At 46.7% G+C, this 8,506-nt stretch overlaps 1 protein-coding gene across 2 annotated transcripts in view; it reads right to left on the bottom strand.

Annotated features, from left to right (window-relative positions):
* LOC112072076 (AT-rich interactive domain-containing protein 3A-like) overlaps positions 1-8,506 on the bottom strand; it is a 27,029-nt gene that overhangs the window by 8,470 nt on the left and 10,053 nt on the right. The gene's annotated exons all lie outside the window — the stretch shown is intronic.

Below are 8,506 nucleotides of genomic sequence, written 5' to 3'. Positions count from 1 at the left end.
TTGCAGTCATTGGCCTATTTATTGCCTTACTTCCCTAATCTTACTTCATTTGCACACACCGTATATAAACTTTTCTATTGTGTTATTGACTGTATGTTTTGTTTATTCCATGTGTAACTCTGTTGTTGTTGTTTGTGTCGCACTGCTTTGCTTTATCTTGGCCAGGTCGCAGTTGTAAATGAGAACGTGTTCTCAACTAGCCTACCTTGTTAAATAAAGGTGAAATTAAAACAATTAYAGTTAAAGGTGGCATAACCAGTTACTGAGTGTAAGGGTGGAATTGCTTTTTCACACAGGGGCATTGGGTGACGAATAACTTTGTTAAATAAATAAGTATCTATTTGTTTTGTTATTTGTAAATGCAGGTTCACTGTATCTAATATTAGGTTTTKATTGAAGATCTGCTAACATTCAGGGAACAAGAATTTGGGGCGCGAATACTTGTTCACGGTAGGGTATATGGAGCCCTCTCCATCATTACAACATTTGAGAGGCGCACAGTGATGAGGTATGGAGCTTGATTTGGCCTCTGCAACGCACCCTCCATAAGAAGCCAGTGATCACATTCTCGGATAAAGTATAAACGGGCTTTTATTCCCCATCATCTCGCAATATGCTAATGAGAGTCATCACTATCTTTCCTTTGCGGTACCTCAAACTGTCGTGAGAAACTTTTCTGAGTGGATTTTACTCCTGGCTCAGAGTTTGTCTGAGCAGTGTCTTAACGTCATTCTAAAACCTACTCTGAGCTGRGAGTTATTTAAATGTTTTARCTGATTTTAACAGGATTCCTAGGACTTTTTCTTAGACGCTTTGTGGATACGGGCCCTGATTGGATTTAAAGTTAGCTTAAATCCTGTCATTATCAACCGGATCAACTCCAGTCTGAATTCTTCATCCCACTCCCACCCGTAGCTTTTCATACCGCAKCCGCACGCCCCCRCTGGCTTTCTATCCGTCTACCTMCCGCTCCCAGAAGRAYTGTTCCAGAACCCWAACGCAGTCCCTCAAYGTTATTTTAGGCGTATGTGGCGTAGCTTGTTGCCAGCCATRGTCCCAGCAAGTTTTGCGCTCTACAGGCAATATAAAAAAAAAACGAGCAGAAATAACCTAAGAAAATAGGATAAATGACCAAAGATGCTCACGTGGGCTGTTATATTAGGCTACAGTTCTAGCTATCATGCAGTTGCTGGGGCACCGCACTGGGCATTGTTGGCTATTTGATGTTAAGGATGATCTCTGTTCATCTGGTGGCAGGGAAATGGGCAGGAGCTTGCTGCACGGTTTCGAGGGTGCTGAGATTGGGTGCTGTGTGTTCTCCGCGGCGAGTCAATGGTATTTGTGCCTGTTTTTTGAGATGAGCCTCTGGTCATTAGGGTGAGTACGGTGTAGGTGTGGGTCGGTTGGGTTCTGTGGCCCGGGTTGGGGTTTGGTTGTGGGGCCGGTCTGGTTTGCGGGTTGGTGGTTCGCGGCTCCGGTCTCCCGTCTGTTGTGTGAGTTTTTTTGTGGGTCGTCTTGTTTGTTTTCGTTTTTCCAGTGCGTGGGGCTGTGTTTTTGTTGTTCGTATTTTTTTGTTATTTTTTCGGGTCTTTGGGGGCGCGTGGGCTACCTTTGTGGTCGCGGTTGCGTGTTTTTCTGCAGCTTTCGTTTTCTTGTCGGTTTTGTGCAGCGTTCTCGGTCTCCTGGTCTTGCGTCTTCGCGTTAGTTTCGCTTGTATGTTTCTTCTTCTGTTTTCCTTTTCTCTTTTAACTACTATGTCAGAGTTTCTGTCTCCTTTCTGACTTTTTAGTTAAGCCGTATTGGTATGTGAAAGCACGAGACCTTATTTGTTCTTTTCTTCATCACTCTTAGGCTTAGAGGGATCTGCAGAAATACGGTGTGGATGCTGGGTCTTCATTGATGGCTATTCTGCTTCTGAGGGATTCTCCTTTGTAGGCTGCAGTTCCCAGTTTGTTTCTCGTTCAAACAGAATGTCCAAAGCAGACGTTGTGGGCATACTTGCAATGGTGCTCTCTTTTTTTCCCATCTTGTAGGGGCCTCTCTTATCCGAGGAGTTGGCCCGCGCTGGTGCCTGAGCTCAGCTTGACTTGCTTTTGCTGGGGCCTGTCCTTCTGCGTTGCTGTCTTTGCCTTGTGGTGCGGCCTGGTCGCGCTGAGTCAGGGTCTGACTGTCTGTGCTGCTCCTTCTTTTCCTTGCGCCCTCTTCGGTGCGGTTTCCTGTTGTTCTTCGGCTGGTCTGAGCTCAGCTGGAGCTGCTTGGGCGTCTGTCTTCTGCCCTTCTTCCTGTGTGCCCTGCGGTTTGGTTGGTGTCTGAGCAGGCTGATTCTGCTGTGGCGTTCTGTGCCTCCCTCTTTTTCTGTTGCCTGGCGGATGTTCTAGGTGGCCTTGAGCGAGGCGCTGGACTGCTGGGGCGTGTGTTCTCTCCTCCTCTTCCTGTTGTGACCTTTTTGATGTTTTTTGCGTGGGGTGTTCTTTGAGCTCAGCTTGAACTTGTGGGGCTTGTCCTCTTCCTCTCTTCTTCCCTGGTTGCGGCTTGGTTCTTGGGCCGTGAGCCAGCTGATTCTGCTGGGGGGCTCGTCCCTCCCTTTGTCTTTCTTCCTTGTTGCCGGTGCCTTGAGCTCAGCTGATCTTGCTGTGGGCGTGTCCTCTCTGCTTCCTTGTGTTGCCCTGGTGCCTGTATGCCTGTTACTTGCGCTGGCTGTCCGTTCCTTCTTCTCTTTCTGTTTTGACCCTGCGTGCTTGAGCTCAGCATGTTACTGCTGGGGGCTGGTGTGCCTGCGCTGCTTCTTTCTGTTTGCCTCTGGTGCCTGGCTGAGCCAGCCTGACTGCTGGGGCTGTTCCCTTTCGCCTCGTTCTGTTCTGTTGCCTGTGTGCTGTGGCGCTGGTGCCTGAAGCCTAGTTTTTGTGTTTTTTTTTGGCTCTGACTGTTGGGGCTGGGTCGTCCTCCCTCTTCTGTCCTGTTGCGGTGTTCTGTCTTGCTGGTGGACCTGGATGCCAGCTGATACTGGCGCTGTCTTGCCCGGCTGCTTTTGCTGGACGGTTTTTGATTACCTCCATGATATCGCTCTGGCCGGGAGTCAACTGAGGTAACTTCTTAAAACTCGGGTCTCAGTTGTGCAGCGGTTTCTTGTGTGCTGATAGCACTGATCTATATTCCATTCTGCTGGTAGAACTTTTTCTGTCCATTTTTGTATATGGGAACATAGCGGTGGTCCATCAACTTCTGTCACATGGGCCTGTGCGATGCATTTGCTTCTCCTCTGGCGGCTGTGCTGGTTGATTCGCTGCAGACCCCTTTAACAGGACAGGAATCATTGTTGGCTGGATTCACTAGTAGCGTTACTAGGAGAGAAATGAACCTTTATTTAGGTTCAGGTTCATGTTTTGTCTAGGTGATACTCAAGCATTCCTCATCTACTGCTCATATACCATATTATAAGTTGTGATTTAGTTCGGGGTAAGTTTCTACATCCACTTCGGTTGGAGTCATTAAAACTTTTCGTTGTGTTGCAAACCGACTCACAGAGGATGTGCGTTGTTAACAAACTAAATAGGTTTTGGCAAGTCGGTGACGGACATTTCTTTATTTCTTTTGCGTGTACATGATCCAGAGTAGGATGTTTCGCCATTTAATCACATTTGTTTTTGCTATGTACTAGATTATTTTCACTTATATAGTCTTATGCTTGGTAATCCGAGGTGGCTAATTCCCAGTGGGTTCGAATTTTAAATAGGGTCTACTATAGGTTGACTGTGCCTTTAGAACAGTCGTGGGGAGAAATTCCCAGAAAATGCAGTGTCATGGTGTGCTTTTAAGAAGATTTGCTCTAATAGTTCTAATTGACGATCCTTGCTAGTTCGTTTTGGTTCAGTGTGTACTGTGTGATGTATTACAGAGCATATCTCCGGTTCCTCCGTCGGGATGCCGGTCTTGTGTGTTGTGACTAGGGTGTATGGTGAAATAGAAAAAGATATATTGCAAGAGGTACCTCCGAATTAGAGCTTGTAGACCTCCACTATAGATCTGGTTCACTCCTTTGCGCAGCATTCTAAAGACGCGTGCTGCACGCCTGACTACGTTCTGATTGTTTGCTGTTACGAGCTATATCTAGTATAGTTAGCGCAATGTTTGCAACTACCATGGGAATGTCCATGGCCGTCTCGTATTACGCCTCAGCGAAGAGGGACGAGGCGCGTTTTTGTCCCATAGAAATGACACGTAGGGGTCTTTGGTCGGCGGACATAGTGCCATATCGAATCCGGATACCAACATTGCCATGTAGTGACCGTTGAAGATGTCTCGGGGATGAAGATCTATGTGAACATAAAGTTATTTCTATAGTCACTAGTAAAGGAACGCGTTCCCTATAGTGTTTGTGTTTTTTTCGTACATAACCTGATAAGGACCGCATGTTCTGGTTTGCAGGGCAGGAAGGAAAGCCTTATTCTGTCTAGACAAACCGTTTTGCGGATAGCTTTTTTAGGAAAAGCCATGCTGTGATCTTATGTTGCATACCTGCGAGCATGTGGAGTCACAGAGGTCATACTTTTTTGGAGAATTTATTGTTCCTTCGGTGTGTCTGAATGTAAATTCAAAATATGAGACTGTTTTGGTCTCATTATGACGTATTTTCGTTTTATGTTTGTGGGAGGATTGATAGGGGTGAAGGTTCTTGTCAGCGTGAAGAGTCCATCTGCATCCCATACCCTTGGTCGAAGCCACGGCTGGGTGGCATAGCATCATTTGTTGGTGAGTGCTTTGCTGCAGGGGCACTGGTGGACTTCACAAATAGATGGCTTCATGAGGAAGTAAATGATGTGGATATATTGAGTGCAACATCTATAGACATCAATCAGTCAGGAAGTTAAAGCTTGTCGCAAACAAAGCCCCTGACTCAAATCTAACAGAACATTTGTGGGCAGAACTGAAAAAGTGTGTGCGAGCAAGGAGGCCTACAACCTGATTCAGTTACAACCAGTCTCTGTCGAGGAGGAATGGGCCCAAAATTCAATACCCAACATATTGTAGGAAGCCAAATTATTTTGACCCAAGTTAACAATTTAAAGGATGTTCTACAAATACTAATTTGAGTGTATTAGTAAGACTTCTGACTCCGACTGGGAATGTGATGAAGAAATAAAACCTGAAATAAATCATTCTCTCTACTATTATTTCTGACATTTCACATCTTTAAACATAAAGTGTGTGATCCTAACTGACCTGAGACGGGGAATTGTTACTGAGATGAAATGTCACGGAGTTGTGAAAAACTGAGTTTAAATGTATTTGGCTAAGGGTAGTAAACTTCACTGAACTTCAACTGTAAATACTGGATTAAATATGATTATTATACTGGCTACTGACCTATGTACTAGATTCTTTGACGGTGACCTCTCAGAAGGTTTCCAATCTCGACCGTTCTCCACTGACTCCTGCTGCTCCATAGAGGTTCCAGGACTCTGGTACCGTCGTTCTCCACTGGAATCTTCGCACGAGGACCTTGTCTTCGAAAGTTCCAGGATCTTTGTACCTCTCCAAGCTAGATCTCCACGGTGACCTTGCTCAAAGGGATTCCAGGACTCTGTACCTCTCCTCATCACTGATCTCCCACGGTGAGCCTGCTCAAATGGATTCTCAGACTCCTGTACCCTGCTCCGACTCTCTCACAGTGACTGTCTCAAGGGTTCCATGACTGCCACCTCCTCCACCACCTCCGCAGTCTCTCTGTCAGAGCATCAACAGGTGCAATTGACAATGACCAGTAGAGATGTGCTGTTGCTCTTCTTTGAACTCAAGAAAACCTTGCTTACTATATAAGAATGTATTCACCGTTGTAGTGCAGTCTTGTTTAGGCCTCAGCTCACAGTGCTCTCATCTAGTATTGTGTAGACTGTTAGTTGTCAGCACGCACTGTGCTCCTTGTGGATGAGTACCGCAGCTGCTGTCACTTTATCCACAGTGACTTCATCACTTCAGAGCATCTCTTACTATCAGGTGATTATTGTGGGCAAGACATGGATGATGGGTCCCGTTTTGAAAATGTTCTATGGCTTTGGTTATGTTAGCTGTATGTCGTCTACTTACGACATACCACTTTTTCCAGTTCTAGCTTGCATGCTCTGGCCACTCTCAACAGTTCCTCTGCAAGTTCTCTGTGGTGTGTGTCTGTCCTGGGAACTCAAAGCAGTCCAGAAGACAGGCTAGACATCGAAAAAATCTTCAATGAAGTGACATGTAACCGACATGTAAGAAGTGGTTACCCTTAGATGTCCAGCAGTCATGTGTAGAAGGCAAACTGCAGTAGCTTTTTGGATCTTTTCCCGCACTGAAGCCTGTGTGCTCTCGTACAGTTGTGGATTAAGTGTGTTTGAAGGGTTTTCTCTGCTTGGAAATTGTGTACATGTGGATTAGACTATTGCATATTATTTCTAAAACGTTTGTCCTCACAGATCGGAAAATGGCTGGAAATCGGTGTCATCATTTTAGCCAAAGCAGGAATTGAATTTGGTCGTTTTGCTACAGACATAGACTTGACATAAACTGGTCCATGAGAAGACTGCGTTGCTTGGGGTCGTGGAGCTAGCCTAGACTTGACTGAGTGATACATCTCCACCACTATCACTGCAGGCTACTTGACTGAGTGGATACTCTCCACGTGTGAGGTGCTGTCCTCCACAGTATCACGTAGCAGCCATTAGTTTCGAAGCTCCGCTACAGCTAGCTTCACAGTTGGGTGCACAGTTCAACATATCCGTTGCGGTGTGGGTTGTGTAGAACCGGCTTCATATGAGATTTTGTTTTGGCAAATTCTATCCTGTGCTGCTAACATTGTCTACATTTATTAAAATGCATCCAAATGTTTACGTGCCTGCCGATCTATTTCCAGCTGTTGTTTTCACAGCTGTTTCCGTCCCCTCTTCGACTGCTAAGTGTTGTTGACTGGTGAGTGAGTTGGTCGGTGCCTCCCTCACCATGCGTTTGTTCATTGGTTGACACTGTCGTGTTCTGATTGACAGGAACAACAGGCAAGGCTGTTAGTCTGAAGCAGACAGTCATGAACATTTGTGTGTGCGCTTGAGCATTTAGGCCTATATTTGAATTAGTGTTTAATTATATTCTTTTAAATTTTATGATTATTCATATTTATTTTTTTATAATAGATTGGCTCTTCCGATAAGCGAGCCGGCTTCCCACGCACAACAGAAGCGGGCTCTTAGAGCAGACTCGTTCGGTCGTAACGACATCACTGAGGCAGAATATAGAGTGGTGCTTGCGAGCTGGCGGGAGGAGTGTTGAGTGGCGAACCGCAGCGCAATCATTTAGAAGGCAGAAATGAGGGTGGTGCCGAGTGGGCGGTGAGGATTGAGGCGAACGAGCCAATGCACTAGCAAGGCAGAAATAGGAGGTGGTGCGCTTGAGTGGGCGGGAGGAGGTTGGGCGAACGACCACTCACTAGAGTGCAGATATAGGAGTGGTGTCGCGAGTGGGTCGGGTTTGGGCGGCCGACCATCACTTGGGACCAGCTGAGGAGTTGTCAGTCGAAGTGAGGGAAAACCGCCGGTTGGCCTTCTGGTACATCAGAGAGACATATAACCCATCGACCTTCCCAGCAGCTCCTCTGCCCTGGTAGCATTCTAAGACAATAACCCCACCTCGCCCCCTCCATGGGACACGCATACACCCCTAGCCTCTGCCGCTCCATCCTATGTCAGCACCTTCGGGACTACTATCCCTGACATCAGGAGACAATAACCCCGTCGGCCTCCGCTAGCCTCGCTGCGCCTGGAGGCTCTAAGACATATAAATCCCTCCTCGGACCTCGCAGCCTCCATCCCTGGGTAACGAATCTAAGAAATAACCCTCGACTCCGCTCAGCCTCTCTCCGAATCCTGGTAGCACTCTACCAGACATAAACCCCTCGACCTCTCAGTATACCTCCGATATCCTGGTACATCTAAGACAATACATCCCCTCCGACCTCATCCAGCTCTCTCCATGGTACATTCTAAGACATAACCTTCTATCTGCCTCTAGCTCCGCCTCCATCCTTGGTACATTCTCTACAGACAAATAAATTCCCCTCCTTCGACTCCAGCCTCGCCATCCCTGGCTACATCTTAGACGATATAAACCCCCTCTGACGCTCGCAGCCTGCCCATCCCTGGTACATCTAAGGGACAATATAAACCCCCCTCGACCTCCCCGCCCTCCCATTACCCTGGTACAGCTCTAAGACAATAATCCCCATCGACCTCCCAGCTCCCATCCCTGGTACAGTCTATTGACAATAAAAGCTCCCTCGGGATCTCTTTCCAGGCTCCCGATTCCACAGCCCTAAATTCTGAGAGTCTAAAAAATTTAAGAAAAAATGTAAACTCTAATTTGGACTGCCATTCATTTACGAGGTGAGATTGTAGCAAATACTGCAAAATTGGCATGTGGACTAATGCGCTCATGGCGGCTGCTATATTGTACGCTATTGAATTCCTGCCTGAAACGGCAAACG

This window comes from Salvelinus sp. IW2-2015, unplaced genomic scaffold (genome assembly GCF_002910315.2).
Source record: "Salvelinus sp. IW2-2015 unplaced genomic scaffold, ASM291031v2 Un_scaffold1816, whole genome shotgun sequence".
In the NCBI taxonomy this organism is placed as follows: domain Eukaryota; kingdom Metazoa; phylum Chordata; class Actinopteri; order Salmoniformes; family Salmonidae; genus Salvelinus; species Salvelinus sp. IW2-2015.
This window is presented reverse-complemented; position numbering and strand designations above follow the sequence as displayed.